The 25,444-nt window shown below is 55.6% G+C and overlaps 1 long non-coding RNA gene across 1 annotated transcript; it reads right to left on the bottom strand.

Moving 5' to 3' along the window:
- Positions 1–23,477: 23,477 nt before the first annotated feature.
- Positions 23,478–24,394, bottom strand: LOC135999793 (uncharacterized). The gene is made up of 3 exons (XR_010607704.1): positions 24,301–24,394; positions 23,861–23,950; positions 23,478–23,648 (listed from the first exon to the last, which is right to left on the bottom strand). It is a non-coding gene; the product is annotated as an uncharacterized LOC135999793 (long non-coding RNA).
- Between the last annotated feature and the right edge of the window lie 1,050 nt (positions 24,395–25,444).

Below are 25,444 nucleotides of genomic sequence, written 5' to 3'. Positions count from 1 at the left end.
GACAGCAGACACCTTACACAAAGTCCATCCTCTCTGCTGCCCGCCCTGGAAATCCCTAGAAATCTCTACAGACCCACAAAAGGAGCAGCTTTGCTGCTGCTCAGATCAGCCAGCCAGGTGAACACGGGGCTCGGGGACACACCACAGGGCAACAGGGAGGTCCCGAGGGGACATGAGGGCAAAGGGGGGCCTGGAGGCACCCCGAGAGCACCCAGGTGCCCAGAGCTGAGCTGGCCTGTGCCTCCCCAGGCGCAGGGTCACAGCGGGGCCCTTTGTGACCTCACGTGGTGACACCCACCACCCTGCATGTGCTCAGCGCAGCCGTGGGCCCCAGCCCGCACTGTCCGGCAGGACGGCGACTGGACAGGGCGCGAGCACGGAGCTGGCGAGAGCCCCCGAGCACAGCCCACGTCTGTCAGAGAATCCAAGGATCACTGTGTCTGGAAGAGACGCCTAATTCATCAAGTCCAACCATACACGAACTCTAGCTGCCCTCAGCAGACTCCCTTCTGCCCCAGGCAGACTCTGGCTGAGGAGTCCCTGAGTGCAGCCCGCATCTTTCCCCGCTGCCCCGGGCAGACCCGCGGCACCGAGGGATTTTGCCGAAGCTTCCCCATTCCCCACACCTACCACTTCCCTTCATCCAGCAGGATGGCGGAGAGACCCCCCAGGCGCCGCAGGGTGACCTGGCAGGACAGTCCCCCTGACATCCCCAGGGAGGCCTGGGAGGAGAGACCCCCCAGCCCGCCCAGGGTGGCCTTGGAGGAGAGACCCCCCAGGCGCCGCAGGGTGACCTGGCAGGACAGTCCCCCCGACATCCCCAGGGAGGCTTTGGAGGAGAGACCCCCCAGCCCCGCCATGGAGGCCTTGGAGGAGAGACCCCCCAGCCCCCCCATGGAGGCCTGGGAAGAGACACCCCCCAGCCCCACCAGGGTGGCCTTGGAGGAGAGACCCCCCAGCCGCCCCAGGGTGGCCTGGGAAGAGGTTGGGGCTCCCCAGGAGGTCAGCCCTCCAGCAGAGCCCTCTGAGATGTCCCTGATCCGGCACCTGGAGATCAGTGAGTGAGGGGCCCTGACTGTCTGGGCAGGGTAGGGGCCAGCGAGCGCTCCCTGCTCGACACCAGGATCACGTTTCCCCGCACGCTGGCAGGGGTCCCACGGGTGGTGGGCACTATGCTGCCTGAAGTCCAGGGCTGCTCCGAGCTGGGAGCCAGCCCCAGCACAGCCTCTGCGGGCAGAGGGGACCCAGCTCCTGCTCCAGGGCACGGGCAGCGAGAGGCAGCTGGGCGGGCAGGAGGCAGCCGTGCTGTGGGACCGGGACCTTTCCTGCCCGTCTGAAGCGAGTTCCTCACCTGCTGCACCGGGGGCTTTCCCCGTCCTGTCTGGGGTCTGCTGGGCACCCTCCAGCCCTGACACGCACGGGGAGACTGTGCCAGGGCAGCGGGCACGGGGCTGGATGGGGGCAGAGCTCCTTCCTCTGCTCTGTCCTACCTGCAAACCCTCTCTGCAGCCCTCCCTGCTCTCCTCCTTTATTAGATGCCACCTGGTTACCGGTGTATGAGTTTGAAAAGGGACACGTTGACTTCATCGTGGCCTTTGTCAGAAACCCAGAAAAGGTAACCACGGCAATTTCACAGGCAGCTGTGCCAGCGTCTGCTGACAGGGGCTGTGCTGCAGGGCTGCTGGAGGGTGCTGGCTGGGCAGAGCTGCTGCTCCCAGGTCTCCACATGGCACTGCACCCCTAGTGCTGTGGTGCCTATTGGTCCTGTGTCCCCATCTCACACTCCCTGTTTGCCTGTCTGCTCCCTGGCTCTAGGAGGAGAACAAGAAGATGCAGTTTCTTCAGAGCATCTGCGACCTGTGTGCCACCAGCAGGGGCCCTGGCTTGTCCCTGGGCCTAGATCTCTTCTGCCAGATATACCAGCTGGCAGACAATATCAAGGTGAGGGGATACCTGCCGGCTCTGGGGAAGGGATCGAGGCCCCCGGCATTGGCACCCAGTGAGGACATTGTTGGGCAGGGCCGGGGGCTGGTGGCACTGGGTGCTGGCAGCTGCCAGGTCCCATCCCGGCTGTGCTCTGCAGGTGCTGCTGGAAGAGGAGCCCAGGGACCAACTGCACACGGCGCTGCGGCAGATCGGCATGCATGCCATTGCCGAATTGAGGTACCTGCCCGTCCCTCCTGGGGACCCCTGCCCCGAGCCCCATGTCCACCTGCATGAGGCCTCCAGGCGCTGCTCCCAGCACCAGTGTCTGACTGGCCCATCTCTCTTTGCAGCTCAGTGGAGATGGTGCTGGAGGGCAAGGAGACAAGCCTCCTCGAAGCCTGCTTCTCCAGCGTCTTCTTGCTTCCTCCAGAAGAAGAAATGCAGGGCCTGGGCTGTGACCTCTACCATGTGGTAAGTGCTGGGGGAGCTACAGGAGCCCCCAGTCCCCCTGGGCTGCTCTCCAGCCACCCTGCTCTGTGATATGACCAGACATCCGAGGCAGGGCAGGGTCTCAGCTCTGCTGTCCCACCCGCATCCCTTCATCCCCTGCCTGTGGGCCTGGTCATGCCCAGTGCCACAGGTTGCTCTGCCTGCAGCAGATTATTTGCCCTGGATCTCTCCCAGGCATGGCGAATCAGCGCGGGAGCCATCTCTCGGTGCTGGGAGTTCAGATCAGTCCCCTGGGGGCGAGAAAGATGGCAGGAAACAATGCCACATCTCCTTGTCTTCCTTGCAGACCATGCAAACCATGGACAACATGCTAAATAGGCTGGTGCTCCGGTGTTGTGTCTCCAGAGTCAGCGAGCTGCTGCACAATATCTTCCAGGTCTGGGATGTGCAAAGAGTGGGTTTCACAAGGGCTGTTCCTCACCCTGGGGGACGGGGTGTCCACTCTGGAGTGGACAGTCCCACCCGTGCCGTGCAGAGAGAGCGCACTGCCGGGAGGGCGCCCACCTCCCCGGGGAACCAGGGGCTGCCCACCAGGCTCTTCTGCAGCACAGTGGCCGCAGAGGGTGGCATCTGCCTTCCTGCCTGGCCACAGGGCTGGCCCGGGACATTTGCCCCAAGCCTGCCAGGGGCCCAAGGGCAGGAACCCCACTACAGGCTTTGCTCAAGACCAGGGGAAGCCTTAATGGACTGGGCCAGTCCAGCCCAGGACCTGAGCTTCTGCTGGAGTGGTGGCTGCTCCCAGGGCTCACCAGCAGCTTCTGTCTCCCCAGATGCTCATGACCTTCACCAACTCCAGCAGAGCATGTGTGCAGGAGAGGGCTCTGGGCAGGATGGCGATGCTGGGCCATTTACTGTCCAACTTACTGAAGGTAAGGACCAGGCACACCCCTCTCTGCCAGGACCCAGCTCTGCCCCAATCCTGTGTCGGCCAGGACTGCCCAAGGAGCCCGGGGGGGAGCCCAGGTCTGGCAGCTCTGCCCGCGTAGGGCTGTTCTGGGAGATGGGGCCCACAGGGCCCTGCAGAGCTCTGACCTGCCTGCATCCAGCCCTGAGCACACTCTTGGGTTCAGGGCTTTATCCCCAGGTGCCCTCAGCCCTTCTGTTCTTCCTCCTCCCTTGCCCAGGCTGATCCCAATGAGGACAGACACGCCTCCTACGCATTGATCCAGATCCCAATCCTCGGACAGCTGCTGGGACAGCTCGTCCTGCTCGTGTCATCCAAGGAAGAAGAGATCAGATATTTGGCTTTGGATGCTCTTTGTTCCCTCTTCAAAGTCAAGTATCAGCAACACTGTAAGAGAAGCTGTGGTGGGATGGATCCCCCTGCACACCAACATCACCCAATACCTCTTCTAATCTTCCTGGGCACTGGGATGAGTGGTTCTCCTGCTTGCTGGAGACACCATCATGTCACCAGCCCTGCCCCTGCTCCTGACCCCCGCGCTCTGTCCCAGGCTGTTGATGGTCCCGTGTAGCTGAGCTGCTCCTCAGGAGCATCTTCCCATCTCTCCCGAGGGGCCCGTATCCCTGCCGCACAGCACTCCAGCCGTGCGAGCCGTCCCCCACATCACCGTTATTCCAGCCATGGGGGACTGAACTGTGGGACTGCATGCAGAGCTCTAGGGCCTTGGAGTTTCCAGGGCCAGGAGCATTCGCACACGTACACTGGAGGAGGGTCAGCCTTTCCGTGGCACCGCTCTCCACCACCTCCTCCCCTGACTGTGGGTCATAACCTCCCTCCTCAGCCATTCCAAGTTCAAAGCTCCGTCCGGTATTGGGGAAGCTGCTGTGTCTTACCCACTCTTCTGTGTTTGCCCCAATCTTTAGGTGCGACACTGCCAGAGGAGAACGCACAGCTCCATGGGGATTGGGAAGCCAAGGCCACCTCCTTGCGCTCTTCGCCCAGCACCACTCACGTTACCAAGGTAACGAGCTCCCCCCTTGCTGGCACTCTTGGCTGTGGCATCAGCAGGGGACGTGTGTGAGCAAAGGCCTCCACAATCAGCGGGGCTGGCGTGGCCTCCCTGTCCCTGCTGAGAGGGTTCCTGCTGTCCCCGAGCAGGGACGATGTGAGGGCTGCTCTCCAGTGTCCAGCAGCAGCACCAGTCCTGCTGGCCACCAGCAAGCCCTGGCTGGCGGCAGGGCCAGCACCCTGTACCCGTGACCCCAACCCTCCTCCCTCACCCCGGGGACTCTCTTCCCATCCTCCCTGTGGAGTCACTGCCACCCCTGCTGCCAGCTTTGCTGCGGGCACGGCCGCCAGCACTGCCGGGCGTCTCTGCAGGGCTGCTGGCACTGCCCGGCTCATCAGCAGCATCAGGACACTTGGCGTGACATGGCTTCGCTGCCTCCCTTCCTCCCTTAGCTCTTTGAAGATTACCTCCAGCCTTCTGAGAGGACAGACATGGTTCTGCTCTTCATCGAGGCAATGACCGACTCCAGCACCTTTGACAAGGACATGGCCAGAAACCCGCTGGACGTGGTCACGGGAAACCCTAAACTCTGGGTGGTGGATGTAAGTGGCCTGTGGCTGGATTGCCCTGCCCTTTGGCCCTGTCAAGCCTTGTTCCTCCCTGCATCCCTCTCTTCCTCCCAACCCCTGGTGTCTCAGGCACCTGAAGCCACCTGAAGGCAGCAGAGAGGGATGCAAAGGGCAGCTGAGGAAATGGCTGCACTCCAGTGGGTGCACCATCCTCACCTGTGTCCCCTCCAGGTGCCAAAGATCACCACCTGCATCCACAAAAACCTGGAGTGCATCAACACGACACCAGCCCGGCAGAAGGTGCAGTCCCTGCTTCTGCTGATGGCCAACAGGAGCCCTGGGGAGGTGGTCTCGACACTGCTGACAATCGCACCACCAGGAGACAGGTACTGGCCCCAAAAGCCATGAGGGCTTGTTCCCTGTGGGGAGAGGGGCCCGGAGATGCTCTGGCTGCCAGAGCCAAGGAAACCTGCAGGACACCCCCGAGGAGCAGGACCCTCCATCCCACCATGCTTTCCAGCCCTGGGGCTCAGCCAGGCCCGCAGCAGCCACAGCTGAGCAAGCCAGCCCAGAGCCCCCCACCACGCTCCTGCCAGCCCCACGGGAGCAGCAGCTCAGCCCTCTGCTGCTGCCCAGGGCATCCCAACCGTCCTGCAGCGCTGAGCCCGGCCGCGCTGCTGTGGCCGAGGCTGCCCTGCTGACAGAGCGCTCTGGCTTGCAGCACTGCCCTGCCACTGTGGGAGGTGATGCTCTCCATGCCCCAGACTGTGCAGAACATTTTGAAGGAGCTGCTCATCCAACTCCACGACCTGAAGAGCAGGCTCTTCTGCACGCACCTGGAGGACGACTGCCTCGTTCGCTTGGCTGTGAGTTACCGGAAAAAGCCCCCGGTGCCCTTGGCCTGGGCTGCCCTGGGAACCAGGAGCTGCACGGTGCCAGGAGCCCCAGCAGCTCTGCCGCTCGCTCACTGCTGCCTTGCTTTCAGATGCTGGCCAGCAGTGATCTGGCAGATGGGGAGTTCGCTCCGACCTACACAGCCTTTAGGTTCCTGAAGGAAGAAAGGCCGGCCATGCTCTCCCTGGTGCTCAGGGGCATCATGACGCTGTCGGAGAGAGACGAGATGGTGAGTAGGGCAGCAGCCGGGGCCAGGGCAGTGGGTTCGGGCTTGGCCTTGGCTGGCAGTCAGGTGCTGGGGTGGCTGCTCCTAAGGCCCTCCCTGCCATGGTGGGGCCTGCTGGCTGCCTGGGGAGCTTTCCAGGCATGGACCTGGTCCCAAAAGGGCAACTCTCTTCTTCATACAGGCAAGAAAAATGAAGGTCATGCTGCCAGACCTGATGCAGGTCCTGCAGTATGGCAATAAGGCCATCAAGATGAAGGCGCTGGTGATCTTCAGAACCGTGATGCCTCGGCTGAAGAGGAAGGAGGCCAGCCCCATCGCTGTGCCGCTGGCAAAATTTCTCCTGCCCTTCTTTGATGACGTAAGGCTGATCTATAAGCCTGAGCCCTGTGCATGGGCACCGGACAATGACAGCTGCCCTTCTGCCCAGCCACTCAGTGCAGGGGCTTCTCTCCTTTCTCCCCGGGGCTCTTGTGGGATGGTTTCTGTGTTCTGCAGCCCAGCCCATGTTCTCCCTGCCAGCTGCTCCCACAGCTCTTCCCCACCGTGGCTGCTGAGGCTGGTGGGAGATGCTGGGACGGCACTTTGAGGCACAGGCACTGCCTGAGCAAGTCTCTTGAGTGGCCCTTCACGCACCCAGGGCTGCAGATCTGGCCCACAGCTCCAGTGTGCAGAATGCCGCCCTGTGTATCTTCCCTCACATCAGCCATGCAGGAGCTTCTGCTCACCGTGGGCAGAGCTGCTGGTGCTCCCGTCCTACTGTGCTTCTCCCTCCCAGGAGCTGAGCCAGCTGAGAGCGAGCTCCATCGGTCTCTTCAGAGACCTGATGAAGATGGTGGTGCGGAACAACAGGAGAGAGATGAGGAACATTGTGCGACTTGGCCTGCTCCCACTCTTCTTCCATATGAGTGACCAAATGCAGAGCGTGGCCAAGGTACAGATTTCAAAGCTGAGCAGTGATGCAGGGAAGAGACCCCTGGACGTTTGGGCCAGGGCATGTCCCAGCTCCCTAAGGGCAGAATCACCTCAGGAACAAAGCCCAGAGGAGGGGGACGCCAGGTCTCCTGCCCCAGACTGTGGTGCCATCTCCCAGCTTCTGCTGTTCCGCAGGCCGCCGGGGAAGCCCTCTTTGGCGCAGCAGAGCTGCTCAGGTGGAAACAGCTCAAACTCCTGGTGCAGACAGAGCAGACATGGCGGATTGGAGAGAGCTTGGTGAGGACAACCCCCAAGGGCCAGGGCCCAGGCTGGACGAAGGCTGCCGCACATGTCTGGGCTGTGGGCTCTGCAGATGTGCCTCGCCTGCCCTGCTGCAGCCCTGAGCTGCATCCTTGTTCCCTGTCCTCCAGAACAGAGCCCCCAAGGGCTCTTCTCTCTGCCCCACAGCCAGCGGGAGGGAGGGCTCTCAGTAGCCCTGGGACCCCTCGGCCTGTGTCTCTCTCAGCCTCAGCCCCACAGGGCTCCTGGCTGGGACACGGGAATGGCCGCGGAGCGGGGAAGGGGAAGGTGGGTTGCTTGCAGGAGGGACTGGTCCAGCCAGCTGGGGAGGGACAGCGACATGCTCATCCCCTCGTGCTCTCTCCAGCTGGAGCACGACAGGAGCAGGGCTCAAGAATACTTGTATCAGAGCCTGCCGTACCTGAGGGATGCTCAGGCCAGCTTGCGAGAGACGGCCGTGAGGTTCATCGGTGAGTCACAGCCCCCGGGGTCCCTCTTTCGGCAGCCTGGCCCCAGTCCCCGCTGCTGCCCTGGCACAAGGAGCAGCCCTGTGGCTGCCAGAGCCCCGGCTGCCCCGTGCAGGGCCTTGGCCTCCCCTCCCAGCCCTGCCCACGCAGGTGGCCTTGGTGGCCGCCTTGCTCGGTCCCACCACCTCGGCTCCTGGTCTCCCCTGGGGTTGGCTCTGATGAGGGGAGGAACAGGGGTCTGACAGAACTCTGTGCCCAGGGCTGGCTGCGCGGCCCTTGAGGGACCCGAGCAAGGAGGAGCTGGCTGAGATCTGCAGCGGTGAGAAGGGAGTGTGGTCAGGAGGGGATGCCTGGGGGTCTCTGCAGACGTGGGAGGTCATCTGGGCTCTGCTGCTTTCTGTTGCAGCCATTCAGCCCTTGGAGGAGGACAGTGAACCCTCCATCTGCTCCCTGGCAGCTCAGACCATCCTCATCCTGAGCAACGCAAGGGAGCAGCCAAGATCGCGGTGGACCCTGCGAGCCCTGTGCTGCTGGCCCCACTAAGCCCGGCGGAGGTGCAGCTCTTCTCGGGAGAAGGGCTGGATTTAATAAAGCTGGAGGAGAATGCCTAAGCCGTGGTGTCCTTCAGATGTGCAGCACCCTGAGCGTGCTGAGCAGACGGTGCCGTTCCTGGCCTCTCCCGCTGCCGCAGGACGTCTGTCCCTCAGCACAGCCTGGTTCCAGGCGTAGTTACGGTGCCAGCGGGCGGGCGCTCGCTGGCCCCCAGGCCCTGCCCTGTGGCGTGCAGGCAGGGGAGGCGGATGGCCGTGCGGGTACGGCAGGCACGGGGGCAGCACAGACACGCAGGTTTAGAGTGGGGCTGGTCCCAGCGCCTCAGGAGCTGTTTCCCACCGTTTTGCCCTCAGCTCCCGCCATCCCCCGAGGCTTTCCACAGCGCCGTCTCAGCGAGCGAGACCCCCTGCTCCGGGCTTCCGGGCCTTGTCTCTCACGCTGCCCTCTCCTCATCGCCAGCAGCTGCCGCCCGGTGCTTTCGCCCTTTCCTGGAGACGCTTTCCCAGCAGCACTGCCGGGCTGAGCCAGGGCAGTGGCGGGTTCATAGAATCACAGGACGGTTTGGGTTGGAGGGCCCTTCCCAGCTCCCCCAGTGCCCCCCTGCCATGAGCAGGGACATCTGCACCAGCTCAGGTTGCTCAGAGCCCCGACCAGCCTGGCCTGGGATGTCTCCAGGGATGGGGCATCCACCACCTCTCTGGGCAACCTGGGCCAGGCTCTCACCACCCGCAGGGGCAACAATTCCTTCCTCATGTCTGGCCTCGATCTCCTCTCTTTTAATTTAAACCATCACTCCTTGTCCTGTCTCAATGGGCCCTGCTAAAAAGTCTCTCCCCATCCTTCTTATTGGCCCCTTTTAAGTACCGAAAGGCCACAATAAGGTCTCCCCAGAGCTTCTCTTCTCCAGCTGAACACCCCAGCTCTCTCAGCCTGTTCCCCCAGCAGAGCTGTTCCAGCCTCGGGTCATTTCGGTGGCTCCTCTGGCCCCTCTCTGGCAGGTCCATGTCTGTCCTGTTCTTAGGGCTCCAGAGCTTGACACGGGACTCCAGGTGGAGTCTCACCAGAGAGGAGACCTGCTGGCCACGCTCCCTTTGATGCAGCCCAAGATACGATCGGCCTTCTGGACTGCAAGTGTGCATTGCCAGCTCATGGCCCGTCTTTCATCCCCCAGCACCCCCAAGTCCTTCTCCGTGCGGCTGCTCTCAACCCCTCCATCCCCAGCCTGGACTGGTACCCGGGCTTGCCCCGACCCAGGTGCAGGACCTCGTGCTTGGCCTTGTAGAACCTCATGAGGTTTGCATGGAACCACTTCTCGAGCTTGTCCAGGTCCCTCTGGATGGATCCCGGCCCTCAGACGTGTCACCTGCAGCGCTCAGCTTGGTGTCATCTGCAAACTCGCTGCGGGTGCGCTCGATCCCACCGTCTGTGTTGTTGATGAAGGTATTAACCAGTACTGGCCCCCGTACGGACCCCTGAGGGACACCACTTGTCACCGGCTGGTCAATTTGGGATGCCCTGACTCTGTGCCCCCCCAGCCCCAGGGGGTGTGGCTGAAGAACCAGTGGCCATCGGGGAGGACCCCTGGCTCCTGGCCCGGCACAGCCAGGGGGTGCTGACCCCCAGATCCGCAAACCAGGGACGGGGGCACCTGCGGCTGCTGGGCAGTCACTGAGCTGGGGGGGCGCTGACCGAGTCCTGGCTGGAGATCCGGGGTGCAGGGGGGTCCCCAATACCTGAGGGAGGTACCTGATGTCTGGGGGGCACCCTGGGATCTAGGGGGGGCAGTGGCAGTCCCCCAGCATGTGCCTCTCCCTGCACAGTGCCCCAGCAAATGTGATAGTGAAGCAGGACAGGGCAGGGGGGGCACGAATTCTGGGGACCTTGGGAGCTTTGGGAAGGGTTAATTGGAGGGCTTAATTGGTGGGGTAGTTTGGGGTGTGTTTAATTAGGGGCTGTGCTTTTTGGGGGGTTGTAAGTCCAGCTTTGGGGTGCCTGTTTAATTTTGGAGGTGGACTTAATATTGGAGGGAGTTTAATTTGGGGGTTGTTTAATATTGGAGGTGTCTAATTCTGCAGATGTGTGTTTAATTGAAGGGGCTGTGTATAATTGGGGTTGTTTAATTTGGGGGTGTAGGTTTAATTAGGGAGCTGTATTTAATTGGAGGGGCTGTTCTTTTTTGGGCGGTGTTAAATAATGGGGTGCTTTATTAGGGGGCATTAATCCTGGGGCTCCATTTTGGGGGTGCAGCACTCCCTGGGATGCCCTCCCCGCCCAGGGCCAGAGGTGCACGGGGTCGGGGGGTGATGGTGGCACCGGCCGCGCCAGCAGCAGGAGGTCGGGGAGCGGGAGGCCGGGGCTGGGGGCTGCGGTGGCCACTGTCACCTGGTTGGTGGCCTCCCCGCCCTGGGTCACCTGTGGGGACAGGGACGTGGTGAGGGGGGGATGGCGTGGGAGGCAGGGGGATGTGGTGAAGGGGAGACATGGAGGGGGGGCCGTGGGAGGTCGCGGTTGTGGGGACAGGCTGGGGGGGACAGGGCCGGACATGAGGGGACATGGAGGGAGGGGACAGGGGCAGCGGTGAGGGGACACAGGAAGGGGAGGCAGGGACATGGCTGAGGGGACACAGGTTGGGGGACAGGGCCAGAACTGAGGGGACAAGTGGGGGACACGGCCCCGTTGCTGAGGGGACAAGTGGAGGACACGGCCCCGTGGCTGAGAGGACACGTTTGGGGACACAGCCCTGAGGTTGAGGGGACACAGTTTGGGGAACAGGGCCAGAACTGAGGGGACACAGGTTGGGTGACAGGGCCCCGTGGCTGAGGGGACACAGGTTGGGGGACAGGGCCAGAAATGAGGGTTCATGGCCCCGTTGCTGAGGGGACAAGTGGGGGACGCGGCCCTGAAGTTGAGGGGACACAGGTTGGGGGACACGGCCCCGTGACTGAGGGGACACGGGTTGGAGGACAGGGCCAGAACTGAGGGGACACAGGTTGGGGGCCATGGCCAGAACTGAGGGGACACAGTCTCAAGGCTGAGGGGACAAGTTGGGGACACAGCCCCGTGGCTGAGGGGAGACAGGTTTGGGGACGCGGCCCCATTGCTGAGGGGACAAGTGGGGGACACGGCCCTGAAGTTGAGGGGACACAGGTTGGGGGACAGGGCCAGAACTGAGGGGACATCCTCCTGTTGCTCAGGGGACAAGTGGGGGACACGGCCCCGGGGCTCAGGGGACAAGTGGCGGACACGGCCCCGGGGCTCAGGGGACCCCGCCGCCCCCCGGGGCCGCCCCTCACGCCCCTCAGCCGCGGGCAGTCGCTCTCCACGAGCGGGCAGGCCCGGCGCTGCCCGGACTCCCCGGGGCAGGGAGCGCGACAGCCGGCCCGGCCGGGGGGCGGCCCCGGGAGGACACGGCCCGGCCGGGGGGCGGCCCCGGGAGGACACGGCCCGGCCGGGGGGCGGCCTCGGGAGGACACGGCCCGGCCGGGGGGCGGCCCCGGGAGGACACGGCCCGGCCGGGGAGCGGCCCCGGCGCTGCTGCTGGCGCTGCTGGGGCGGCCTCGGGCTGCGGGGGAGCGGGACGGGCGGGTCCCGCCCGGGATGGCGCCCGGGGGCGCCGGGCCCTGTCCGGAGCCCGAGACGGCCCTGCCGGGGACGTTCGCGGATCATGAGGGGCCGGATCCCTCCCTCAGCGGCCCGGCGGCGCTGCCGTGAGCCCGGGCGGGGACGGGCCTGAGGGGGCGGGTTCTGTGCAATGACGGGCCGGGAACAGCGGCGAGGAGCCGGTTCGGCTGCTGGCGGCTCGTTAATAGTCACCGGGGGCCGTGCCCGGGCATCTCATTAACAGTCCCGAGGCAGGGGCAGTCACAGAATCACAGAATCACAGAATGTCAGGGATTGGAAGGGACCTCAAAAGCTCATCCAGTCCAATCCCCCTGCCAGAGCAGGAACACCAGGTGAGGTTACACAGGAAGGCGTCCAGGCAGGTTGGAATGTCTGCAGAGAAGAAGACTCCACAACCTCCCTGGGCAGCCTGTTCCAGTGTTCCGTCACCCTCACTGAGAAGAAGTTTCTTCTCAAATTTAAGTGGAACCTCTTGTGTTCCAGCTTGGACCCATTACCCTTGTCTTACTGTTGGTTGTCACCGAGAAGAGCCTGGCTCCATCCTCGTGACACCCACCCTTTATATATTTATAAACATTGATGAGGTCACCCCTCAGGCTCCTCTTCTCCAAGCTAAAGAGCCCCAGCTCCTCAGCCTTTCCTCATAAGGGAGATGCTCCACTCCCTTCATCATCTTCATTGCCCTGCACTGGACTCTCTCCAGCAGTTCCCTGTCCTTCTGGAACTGAGGGGCCCAGAACTGGACACAATATTCCAGATGAGGTCTCACCAGGGCAGAGCAGAGGGGAAGGAGGACCTCTCTCGACCTACTAACCACCCCCCTTCTAATACACCCCAGGATGCCATTGGCCTTCTTGGCCACAAGGGCCCAGTGCTGGCTCATGGTCACCCTGCTGTCCCCAGGACCCCCAGGTCCCTTTCCCCAACACTGCTCTCTAATAGGTCATTCCCCAACCTATACTGGAACCTGGGGTTGTTCCTGCCCACATGTAAGACTCTACATTTTCCCTTGTTATATTTGATTAAATTTTTCCCCGCCCAACTCTCTAGCCTGTCCAGATCTCGCTGGATGACAGCACAGCCTTCTGGCGTGTCAGCCACTCCTCCCAGCTTGGTGTCATCAGCAAACTTGCTGATAGTACACTCAATTCCCTCATCCAAGTCGTTGATGAATGTATTGAATAATACTGGTCCCAGCACTGACCCTTGAGGCACTCCACTAGATACAGGCCTCCAACCAGACTCCGCCCCATTGACCACGACTCTCTGGCTTCTTTCCTTCAGCCAGTTTGCAGTCCACCTCACTACCCGATCGTCCAGTCCACACTTCTTCAGTTTAGCCGTGAGGATGCTGTGGGAGACGGTGTCAAATGCTTTGCTGAAGTCAAGGTAGACCACATCCACTGCTCTGCCATCGTCAATCCACCTTGTTACGTCTTCATAAAAGGCTATGAGGTTGGGCAAGCACAACTTCCCCTTGGGGAAGCCATGTTGACTGCCCCTGGTGACCCTCTTATCCTTGATATGTCCTAAGATGGCACCAAGGATAAGGTGTTCCGTCACTTTCCCAGGGATGGAGGTGAGGCTGACCGGTCTAGAGTTGCCCGGGTCCTCCTTCTTGCCCTTTTTGAAGACCGGAGTGACATTTGCTTTCCTCCAGTTGTCAGGCACCTCTCCCGTTTCCCAAGACTTGGCAAAGATGATGGAGAGCGGTCCAGCAATGACTTCAGCCAGCTCCCTCAGCACCCGCGGGTGCATCCCATCTGGACCCATGGACTTATGGATGTCCAGATTGCTTAACTGGTCCCTAACCCAGTCCTCATCAACCAAGGCAAACTCCTCCATTGCCCTGCCTTCCTCTGGGGCCTCAGGGGTACGGGGCTCCTCAGGACAGTCTCCGGCAGAGTAGACAGAGACAAAGAAGGCATTCAGTAATTCTGCCTTCTCTGTATCTTCTGTCACCAGGGCACCCACCCCATTCATCAGTGGGCCTACATTGCCTCTGGTGTTTTATCTGCCATGTATTTGAAGAAGCTCTTTCTGTTGTCCTTGACCCCTCTTGCCAGGTTTAACTCTAAGGAGGCCTTAGCTTTCCTAGTTGCCTCCCTACATCCTTTAACAACAGCCTTATATTCTTCCCAAGTGGCCAGCCCCTCCTTCCATGATTTGTAAACTCTCCTCTTCCGCTTGAGTTTGCCCAGCAGTTCCCTGTTTAACCACGCAGGTCTCCTGGCTCCCCTCCTTGACTTCCTATGTGTCGGGATGCACTGATGTTCAGCTTGGTAGAAGCAGTCCCTGAATGCTAACCAACTATCTTGGGCCATTGCTCCTCTCAGGAGCAGAGGGCAGAGCTCTGAATGACAAAGGATGTCAGGATGTGCTCCAGAAAGAGAAGATGAGCGCCAGTGCCATCACCTGATTCCAAATAAATAATTGTACCTCAAGAAAATGACTAAAAAAGACCCAAAATGAAACCCACAAACAGCATCTGCCACCAAGAGTGTTTCAGTGACTCTGAACTGCTGCAGAACTGCAAGGCTGATGGCCTTACCACAACTGTCACAGGGCCCCAGTTCACAGCAGTTTCAAAGGCCTTTGGAAAGACTCCAATGCACGTTACCTGCTCTGCAGAGGAGCTGCTGCTGACCTGTTGCCAGCGCTGACAGCAGAGCCCTCTGGCTCTCCAGCCCACCCCTTCCCACCTCGTATGAGGCAGTGACCGGCTTTCATCCGCTACTCTAACGGCTGCCTTTGCCGAGCTCCTTTTCTGTTTCCCTTCCTACTGCATCAGTTTAGGTGGGCTTGTTGTAATTCTAGGCTGAGCCCAACACCTGAGACTGCACTGCCATCCCTACTTACCTGTGCCAGGATATGGTAAAGAAATAAGATTTAGCAAATAGGAACTCTCCCCATAGCACGTATGTGGGCAGCCTATAATGGTGTAATAGCTCAGAAGGTATAGACCAGGCTCGACTTTTATCCCGGGATCTGGACAAATGGGAGAACTGGGCAATCACCAACCACATGAAGTTCAATAAGAGCAAGTGCCGGATTTTGTGCTTGGGACAGAGCAACCCTGGCTGTACAGAGAGACTGGGTGACGAGGTGCTGGAGAGCAGCTCTGCAGAGAGACACCTGGGGGTTCTGGTCGATGGCAAGTTGAACATGAACAAACAGCGTCCCTGGAGCCAAGAGGGACCCGTGTCCTGGTGCATCCAGCACAGCACGGCCAGCCGGGCAGGGAGGGGATTGTCCCGCTCTGCTCTGCACTGGGGCGGCCTCACCTGGAGCATTCACTGTGTGCAGGGCTGGGGACACAGGAGAAAAGGAGATAAAGCTACTGGGCAGTGTCCAGAAGAGGCTGCGAAGTTGGTGAGGCGTTTGGAGGGGAAGCTGTATCAGGAGCAGCTGAAGTCCCTGGGTTTGTTCAGCCTGGAGAAGAGGAGACTGAGGGCAGAGCTCATGGCGGCTTAAGCTTCCTCAGCAGGGGAACAGGAGGGGCAGGGCTGAGCTCTTCTCTTTAGTGACCAATGACAGAACCCCAGGAATGCAAGGAAGATGTGCCAGGGGAGGGTCAGGTTGGACATGAGGAAAAGTTCTTTACCAGATGGTGCTGGAGCACTGGAACAGGCTCCCCAGGGAGGTGTCATGGCCCCAAGCCTGAGAGTGTTCGAGAAGCGACTGGACAACGTCCTCAGACACACGGTGTGAACTGTGAGGTTGTCCTGTGCAGGGACAGGAGTTGGACTCGATGATCCTTGTGGGTCCCTTCCAGCTCAGCACATTCTGTGATTCTACCAGGGTGCAGGATCGGGCCCAGGTCACATCGCTTGAGGGTCCCAGGGATGCAGCTCCTGGGACAGCTCAAGAAATGGCAGCACTTGCCCCTAATTGCTATCTTTGGTCTCTCCCCATCACTCTCTGGGTGGCTCCCTGCCCCCATTCTGTGGAGGACTACGGTGGGTCCGTGGATTCCCTGATGGAGGGCATGGGAACAGAGATCAGCCTTGAAGATATTAAGGTTTACCCTTTGGAAAGATGGGAGTAAAGGAGTATCTGGAGATATTAACGTGTACCCATGAGAAAGAAGGGAGTAGAAGAGTAACATTGATGATAGCAAAATTAGCCAATGAGGTGTTACTGCTGTAACTTGTAACCAATAGTGAAGAGACATATGAATTGGTAAAACTGTATAAAAATGCACTTGTGGCAATAAATGGCATCTACTACTTTCATCCTGGAAGAACTTGGTCTATGTCGTTTGTCCGTCTCAACCACGACATATGGTGACCCCGACATGATCCTGCATGAAGAAGGATCCCTGATGAAGAAGAGACAGCGGCGAAGCTGTGACAGCCGATGACGAGCTGGGGAGATGGAGCCCAGTACAGCTGACAGAGCAGCAGCGGGGAACTGCCAAAGATCCGAATCCTTGAAAAGACACCACGCCAAGAGTAGGTGAGCTACTAGGAACATGGCGGGGAACTTATCTAAAGAAGAGGGTAATGGAAATTGCTTCTGAAGAAGCAGGGTATTAGCCTTCTGGAATTGACTTTATGAAGGATGTTACTATGGGGCAAAGCAGTACCCAAAGATCCAAAGAAACAACTGAACTGTTAACGACATGGCACTTGTTGCTAGAGGCTTTGAGAGGATTAAAAGAGCAACGGGAACAGGCAGAGACAGCGGAGGGGGGTGGCTTTCCTGGGCTAGATTTGGAAAAAAAAAAAGAGAAAAAAAAAACCACACCAAGAAAATGTGCACTGTTCCGAACCCCCCTGTTACTAATGATTCTCCAGCACCGTTCAAGTCTGCGTTATCTGATGAGTCGGGTGAGGATGGGGGTCTGCAGCATTTTCTTGAAAATTGAAAAGGAAAAGAAAAGGAGTATGTGTACGTGTTGCCTCGAGATCAGATAAAAACCATGAAAGACTCAAGCAAAATTAGACCTATGCAATGTAACAGCTATAGATCATTTCGGACAGAACGATGGGGATTCATTGAAAGGGGCAGGTATCCCCCAACTCTTGGAAGAGACACTAATTGGCACACCACAATTACAGGCACGATTAGTTTCTGAAATCCCGAGGCAGTCAGCAGACCTTGCATATCAAGCTATGATAAAGGTGCCTGAAACCGACAAAGCAGCCAAATCATTTACGACTATTAAACAGGGTCCCAATGAGAACTACATGCAATTTATTGACCATCTTCAAGAGGCCATCAATAAGCAGGTTGAATACTTAGAAGCTAAGGAAGCACTGATGTTGAAATTAGCAGTAGAGAATGCTAATGTTTACTGTCAACGTGTTATCTGTGAGTTTTCCAGTAAGTATTACGTGCTTCTGTGCATTGCCTCTGTGAAAATCAAGCAGCTTGTCAGGAATGTGAGTTAATTGTTTTACTGGTTGTTGTTACAGTTGGTTTTTTGTGGTATTGATTGTGTAAGTGTGCCGTAAATCCTTCTCCCCTCTTTCCCCACTCGTGCTGCAAGCAGCCCTGTGCTTTCTCCCCCTTCTCATGGCTTTTTACTTACGAGATGGGGTCAGAAATGACTGTTTTCAGCCGTGTTCCTAAGAAATCGGCATTGGGAGGTGTTTTAGAACATAGGAAAGCACTTGGAAATATGAGGAAAGAGGATCTTGTGAAATATTGAAATCAGTGGTGGCTGCTATAGAAGTTAAATGATTGGGAAAACTGGCCAGACAATAGAACCTCTAAGTACCTTTAAGTATAACACAGCAATCATAGATGTCTTCCTTGTTCGCTTGTTTTCTTTGTGGGTATCTGTTTAAGCATGTTGCAGTTTTAGTAGGTCTTTGTCTGTTGTGTGGTATGGTGAGTTCGCAGACTGTTAAATAATGCGAATCCATGGACTCAAAATGTGCGTTTTGTGATAATATAGAAGATCATGAGTAATTTAGTTCTTTACTGCGTGAATGTGATCATAAAATGTTGTGTGTAATAGCTGTTACTTTTCTTTCTACCATGCTGGCTTTATACCAGCATTTGGACTTGCACAACTCTGCGATAGGCTGTGTCTCATCACGGTGTACCAAATTTGGCTGTTTTGTATGCACACCAAGTAAAGAATCCTGGGTTTGGGATAACAGTTGTAGCACGCCAGATGAGACACTGATAAAAGCCTTGCCCAGCCCAGCTTGCTAGAGCAGTGCGGGGGCAGGTGCCGACTGGGCTCCAGCGCACTGAGCTGTTTTGTCAGGGAGACCCAGCGGCGCCTCTACCTGGCTGAGCAGTAAGCGGTCCACAGGTGCAATGCTAAAATTGAGATATTGTCTTGAATTAGTGCAACTGTGATCCGTCTGCAAATTGGAACTTGGTATTTGGTTTTCCTATCTGAGCTCAGTATTTTAGTTTATATATTTATATTTGGTACCAAAAGAATTTTCTTAGGGGAGATAATTACAACATGGGAACCGGTTCTGCTACTAAAATGTCACTTTTCTCCCCCTTAGGATGCATCCTTACACATTAGAGTAACTTCTGGGGAAATATTCTGATAAAAGAAAACTTGAAACTATATTGTACTTGAATGTGACTTGAATGTGGAATTCTGGGTTTTAGTGCTGTATTGAAATGGATGTTGTTCTGCAGAATTTTGGAAAAAGTGAGATGAAGTACGGTACTGTAAGTCCATTTGCTCTTATTGTTATCTAATAATTTTGAGACCAGAAAAGAATTTAAATTGTTAAACTCTGATTCGCATTGAAAAAAAAAACCCACAAAAAACCAAACCAACCAAACAAACAAAAACAAAAATCCCAACCTAAATGCTATGATGTGAACTTGGTTGTATTTAAAAGTTGCTAGAATATGAACTGATTTGGATCTAGGAAAACGGAATAATAGATTGATGTTTAATATACTGGTTTTTGACATCTGTAAATTGTAAAAGGTAAATGGAGCTAAGGAATGTAGCTATTGCTGAGCTAACTGGAATTGCATATAAAGTGTATGATGTTTGGAATGAAACGGGAAAACAAAAAAGCAAAATATCCCAGGCCTGTGCTGTACAGCGTGAATATAAATTTCAGGCCTGTGTCAAGCTACAAGATAAACTCAACTCATTGTAACCCAGCAGTCCGGCAACTCCTCCTTAGCACCAGCGATTACGCCACTTGCGTGGCCTTGGCTATGTCTAAACTGCAGCAAGAAGAGAAAGAAAAAAAAAAAGGAAAAACCTGTTTGCCCGCTGCTAAGCGGAGAAAGGGGGCTTTATTTCCCTCCCTCTGTCTTTTTTCCCTGGAGTGTTGTCATCCATCCTTGTTGTGGCACTGCGTGGCTTCTCGGCTCTGAATCAGAGGTCGTCAGTGCTGTTTTTTTTTGCTTCCGTCTCGTCTCTTAGGTTCTGGCACATCTGGGGAAAGAGCCCATCACTTTACCTCCTTGCTGAAGTCGGTCTTTTCACACCGCTCAGCTTTGGGGGGTGTATGGGAATGTAGCGGGAGATTTGGTGAGGAGGTTAGTTAAATGTAAATACGCTCAAGTGACTTGCACCTGTCTGTAGAAAAAGCACATACATCACGCTAATTGTTTTACTGACCTTGTGTGCTCGATGAGCAGAACCTCTGTGTTAGATAACATAGGCCTGTGAGAAACTCCAGGCACCTTATCACTATGTCCGAGATTCTTGCTTTGTTGTGAGAAAGAGCGGGAGGCTGCACCAGCCTGAAGCCTTGAAATCCAGGCGAGCTCAGCAGGCGCAGTGATCTTCCAGCAGGGCTGAACTGACCAGCGCCTGCGTCCCCCTTGTGTCACCTCTGCCTGGGAGCTCAGGTGCGACTTCGGAGATCCCCCGGTAGAGAGGTAACTAAAATAAAACTTGCTCTTTGCAATGCATTCGTGGCCTCTGGCTCTTCTTGCGACGTGCCTGCGCATGTGTACACAGGGGGCCAGAGTGCTGAGTGCGTCTCTGGCTCAGACTGGTACTAATTTGGGCGTGGAGTGGAGCCAGGCTGGTCTGATGTGGAGTTTGGGCTGATTTGTTTTCATGCTGGGCTAGAGATCTTGCCATCTCAGATGGGGGCGAGAGGGAGGCTTTATTCCCCCCTGCCTAACCCTCAGCAATGTTACTGCTGGAGAACTGTAATCCTGCATGAAGGAGTCTGAGGGTGAAATTTAAAGGCATCGCCAGTGGATCCATATTTCTAATGAAGCTGGGAAATTAAACCAAAAAGGGGTTTTTTTAAATGGACTTATTCTGTGGTAACTAGTTGTAAGAGATTTCTTAGTAAATTCACCGTGCTAGTTTTTGAGGTCATGGGAAAGAAAGAAAGGCCATTTTTTGAAACCAATGGAATGCCAAATTTCGAACAAAGTTTTAATAACTGAATTCTCGTATTTGCCAGAAAGGCCTATACCTCTCTCAGGTCAAGATTTGTTAAGTAAATCGTAAGCTCAAATAATGTTTGCTGAGAATTCTGTTTAGTTGCATGTCCTCCAAGAAGCTGCTTGGATGGTGCAGATCTGCTTGCTACAAGTGAGAAATCTCCACGGAAATTTCGAATGCTATATTTCCATTAGTATTGGCAGCCAATGTTTCAGTAAAGCCAACACGACGTTGATAGAACTGAAACAGGACTTCCATGCGGTAAGGGAAAATGATATCCAGTAAATATGACAGCCAAAATGGAGTTTGAGACTTTGATGAATGAATTGATGACAACCTTACAGGCTGACTGCATTCGATGGGACTTGCAGATTTGTCTATTTATAGCTACAACACAGAAACAACCTGTGGCTATTGCGAGACAGTATGACGAGAATGCTAACAGACTGATATACAGATTGTTACTCTGATCAAGAAATGCAGGGAATGAATTTAAGTCTTAATAGGCCATGATCCTTTTGTCCTATATGTGCCATTTGTGAAATCTAATTTTGATTTTTTTTTATTTGCAATCTATGTCCTTGTAAATTGCACTAGCTGATTTTCTTAACAGTATAGCTTTTGGCATGCCTGAATGTAAACTGCTGCAGAACCTGCAAGTCTTTCACATCAGGTCACAGACTATACTTGTGTTTGGTCTGATCCCATATGCTTGCACAGTTTTTGTTGATGGTTCAGGGAAGTCTCATAAAGCTGTAGCGGTCTCACGTGAAGATAACAATTGGCATCATTCTGTAAAAATTATTGAAGGTTCAACACAATTAGTAGAACTTGGCACAGCTTTATGTCACTTAAAGCTTTTTAAGGAGGAACCTCTAAATTTGATTTGTGATTCTGAGTACGTAGTCAAGGTCCAACGCACGCATCTGATTCTGAATTTTTTTTTTAAACAAAAAGGGGGAGAAGTAGGGGAAACACCACAAAACTGGTTGTCAAAAGCGTTGTATGTGATGAATCACTTATATCTAAGTGGTGCAGCCCAAATTCCCCCTGTGATGAAACACCTTACAAGTATGACCCAAAAACATGCTAAATCAGAAAGAACCTACATTAGTTACGTTCACATCACTAGTTAATGGTCAATGGAAAAGGCCACATCAATTGGTAACCTGGGGGAGAGACTATGCTTGTGTCTTTACAGATCAAGGGCTGCAATGGTTGCCAGCGTGAAATGTGAAACCTGTGTTATCTTCCTGACAATGACTGCTGCAGCTGCTGCATTTTGGATGCCTGCACAGACAAAGACTAACATGTGGATTACTTTAGCCAACACGACTGGCCAGGACTCTATACGCCTAGCTACGGCATCTCTGGAAAGCCCGTTCCACACATGCTTGGTTGGCATCCCCCTTGACAACTACAGCAGCATCACACGACTGTTTCAAAATAGTGGTCGGTGCAGAGGCATCGCAACGAACTGTAATAATACCAACATGGCACTTTGGATTAATTGCCTCCCGGAAGCAGATATTGAACCACAGGATCTGGAATTGCTGGGATCTATGCCCAGGGACGCTTGTATCCAGCTGCTTTGTGAGCAGTGTCAGAACAATATATAAGAGCATGAATGGATAAAACTGCAAAATGTTCGTGCTACCCTTGGTGACCATAGAAATGAAACTCAATGGTGTGATGCCTCGCGGAGGAATCCAAGGGGTGCCGTTGACAATGTGGGACAGCGACCCCGAAAACTCCCGTATAGTGCATTCTTGATCTGTGGAGACAGAGCCTGGCCAGGAATTCCTTCTAACGCTGTTGGATGACTGTGTAGTTTGAGACAATTAACTCTCTTAACACCCAATGTATCTATAACGATAGATCACAGAAGAGTAAGACAGGAAAAATGCTTTTTGCATATATATGAGTCAAAATGTGATGGTAGTGTAGATTTTTGGGGATCGGGGTTAAGAGTTTTAGGATCTCTTGTACCTGGTGTTGGCACAGCTCAAGCTTTAAATACTTTAGAAAAATTAAGATGCTGGCTAGCTAAGCAAACTAACAGAACTTCTAAGGCTTTAAGTGGGCTTTTGTTAGATGTAGATTCTGTAAGACATGCTGCACTGCAGGAAAGAGCTGCAATAGAGTTTTTGTTGTTAGCTCAAGGACACGGATGTGAAGATTTTGACGGTATGTGCCATATGACCTTGTCAGATCATTTGAATCAATTCATAAAAGTATACAAGTACTGAAAGAGGGAGTACAAAAGTTGCAAGTTGGTGATGGATGGGATTGGTTAAATAAATTTAGTGGTTGGGGGCTCTCAGGGTGGTTGTTATCAGTAGCGAACAGGACTGATTGTTTTGATGATTGTTGTGATTGTGTTACTAATGTTGCCATGCATGATTTCTCTGCTGCAAAGGGCCCTGCAGCAGACAATGAAGGCAATTTTTTTAGCACAAAAAGAAAAAGAGGGAATTGTGGGGGACTACCGTGGGTCTGTGGATTCCCTGATGGAGGGCATGGGAACAGAGATCAGCCTTGAAGATATTAAGGCCTATCCGTGAGAAAGATGGGAGTAAAGGAGTATCCGGAGATATCAAGGTGTACCGTGAGAGAGAAGGGAGTAGAAGAGTAACATTGATGATAGCAAAATCAGCCAATGAGATGTTACTGCTGTAACTTGTAACCAATAGTGAAGAGACATATGAATTGGTAAAACTGTATAAAAATGCACTTGTGGCAATAAATGGCATCTACTACTTTCATCCTGGAAGAACATGGTTTATGTCGTTTCTCCGTCTCAACCGCGACACCATTCTGTAATTCCCCCCTTCTGTCTTTAGCCCATTGTGCTGGTTGAAATGGTATGAAATGGCAGAACCCCAACCGCATCCTGGGATGCCCACTCACCGGCCCCGTCTCTCAGGAGCCCCTTGGAATCCTCCAGCAACCCCCAGGAAACACTCTTGCCCATCAGCGAGCTGCCCGACCCCCTGCCCATCCTACACACTGTTAGAGCTGCCAGGAGCACGGAGTTCCAACCCTGCCCAGCCCTGGAATGCCAGTGCCGAGGGGAGGGCAGAATAACAAGTGGAGAAACACTTCAAAATTCCACGTCGACACTAATCAATCTGACACAAACGAACCTCTGACACGGATTAGCCAGATCAAGAACAGGAACGTTCATGGGGTGAGGAATCGGATTTGCAAATCCTCTACACCGATCTGAACTGACACATCATTTTTTATTTTTTTGCCTTTGTTTCTTCTCTGGTTTCAACCGAGGCTTTCTGGTTTTGCCATCTTCCCGTGAACCTGCACTCGATAAATGCAGGTGTACATCGGGTTTCCCCAGTTGCTCTTCACAAAAAATTTGACATAGGAAAAGGCTCTGCGAAGTGGCGCGTTCTGTGAAGAGGGAAAAGGAAACAGAGGCGTTAAGAGCAACAGTGCAGTCAATGGATCTGCCCCCGCCAGCCCCGCTTTTGCACAGGAACAAGCTCCCAAAAGTGCTGTGGGCCCCTGTGCCCAGCGAGAAAACGTTCACGCTCTTCCTGCTGCGGACTTGCAGGCAAACCTGCTTTGCTCCCTGGCATCTTTCCCCCGCATGTGGACCGTACCTTCAGAGGGAAGGTCTGGATGGGATCTTTCGCCACGTCATACATGAACGTCCCAAGCAGAGTTTCCTCTTCTCCATCCGCATCCACTCCCTCGGGGGCAAAGCACAAGGAGAGCAGCTCAGACTCATCCCAGCACTGAGGAGACGTACGTGCTGGATCAGCCCCGTCCCATTCCCAGCCTCTCCTGGGACTCCCGCACTCGTCTGGCACTGGTTGGGCTGGAGCTCAGTCTCCGCCTGAAGTTTTGGTGAAGAACCCTGAGGTGCTTTGGCCAGAATAAGTCTTGAGAGAGGAAATCTCTAGAGCCCTTGAAGTGTTGTGCCATGGCACGGCCGGGCTCAGGAGAGAGTGGGGAACAAACCTCAGAGGACGCACAAAGTTGCTGTCACGGCTTTGCCACAGGGCCAAATCCCAGGCAGAAGCACCCAGCAGAGACTTACAAAGACGGCGACGTCTCTGGGGGCGCTGGTGACAAACCCAGAGGGAGAGGCTTCCTTGGAGATGTGCTGCACGGTGACGGTGCTCAGATGGACTCGTGCTGGCAACCTGATGACCACCTGGCCCTGATGCCCTTGGAAAGGCCAGCAGTTCCCTGGGGAAACATCCGGCTGCAATGGGAACAGCAGAGAAATGAAGCGTGAGAGACCGCTGAGGCCAACACAAGTGCTCCTGGAGTTTGAAGCGCAGGCACCGGGGTGTCTGTGGGGTCTGCTGCAGCTCGGAAGTGCCCTGAGCTCAGTCACGAACTTCCCAGGAAGGCAAGACGCCAGCACTGAGGATTTCTGGTGCCATACCTGCAGAACAGCCTCAGGAGGGTTGGCAGGGTGAAACAGCCGTAAAACCATGCAGCTCCACTTCCCTTGGCAGCTGTAGGTCTGGGAAGTTCTCCGCATGTCAATGGTGGCACCTGGAAGGAAGGGAGGGCAGATGACTGCAAGAGGCCACAGACCAGGAGGACGCGGTGCTCAGACGCAACTCGTGAGGCCGCTGCCAGCTCCTCATTTTTCAGTCCTGTCCTCATTGCCGCTTTGGAGAGCAGCGCCGGGAGCACGGCTGGGCTGCTTGTGTCCATACCAGTGCTCTGCAGCGCCCAGTCAGACATCTCCACGGAGACTTCCGAAGCCACGTTGGATGCTGCCTGGGTTGAGAAACAGCACGGTCAGCCGTCCGAGCCCACCAACAAGCCCAAGGAGGCTTTCTTGGCGGTTCCGCCCAGCCAAACCTCCTTCCCCAAGTGCACCCTCACCTTCCTCTCGCTGCGGAGCTCCCCCCTCAGCCGAGCCACCTCCTGCAGCAGGAGCCGCATCTTTTGGGTTTGTGCCGCCAACAAAGCCCGATAATTGCTGAAGGACCAGGAAAGCAGATCTCGTCAGAGAGTGGTCCATCCCCTCTGGAGAGCGCTGGAGCTCAGCAAGGAGCACAGACACGTGTGCTCGCCCGGCTTTGCGAGTGCTCCCCTCCTCACCAGGCTGAGGAAAGCGAAGGCCGGAGGGAAGGACAGGAGCCCCAGCTTTAGGAAAATGGGTGCAGGTAGCAGGAGTTGTTGGCTGAGGCTTCTGCACAGACCCAGTTCCAGCTCAGGAA

Source organism: Caloenas nicobarica, chromosome 29 (genome assembly GCF_036013445.1).
Source record: "Caloenas nicobarica isolate bCalNic1 chromosome 29, bCalNic1.hap1, whole genome shotgun sequence".
Taxonomy (NCBI): Eukaryota; Metazoa; Chordata; class Aves; order Columbiformes; family Columbidae; genus Caloenas; species Caloenas nicobarica.
The sequence above is the reverse complement of the archived record's forward strand: the minus strand, read 5'-3'. Positions and strand labels throughout refer to the sequence as shown.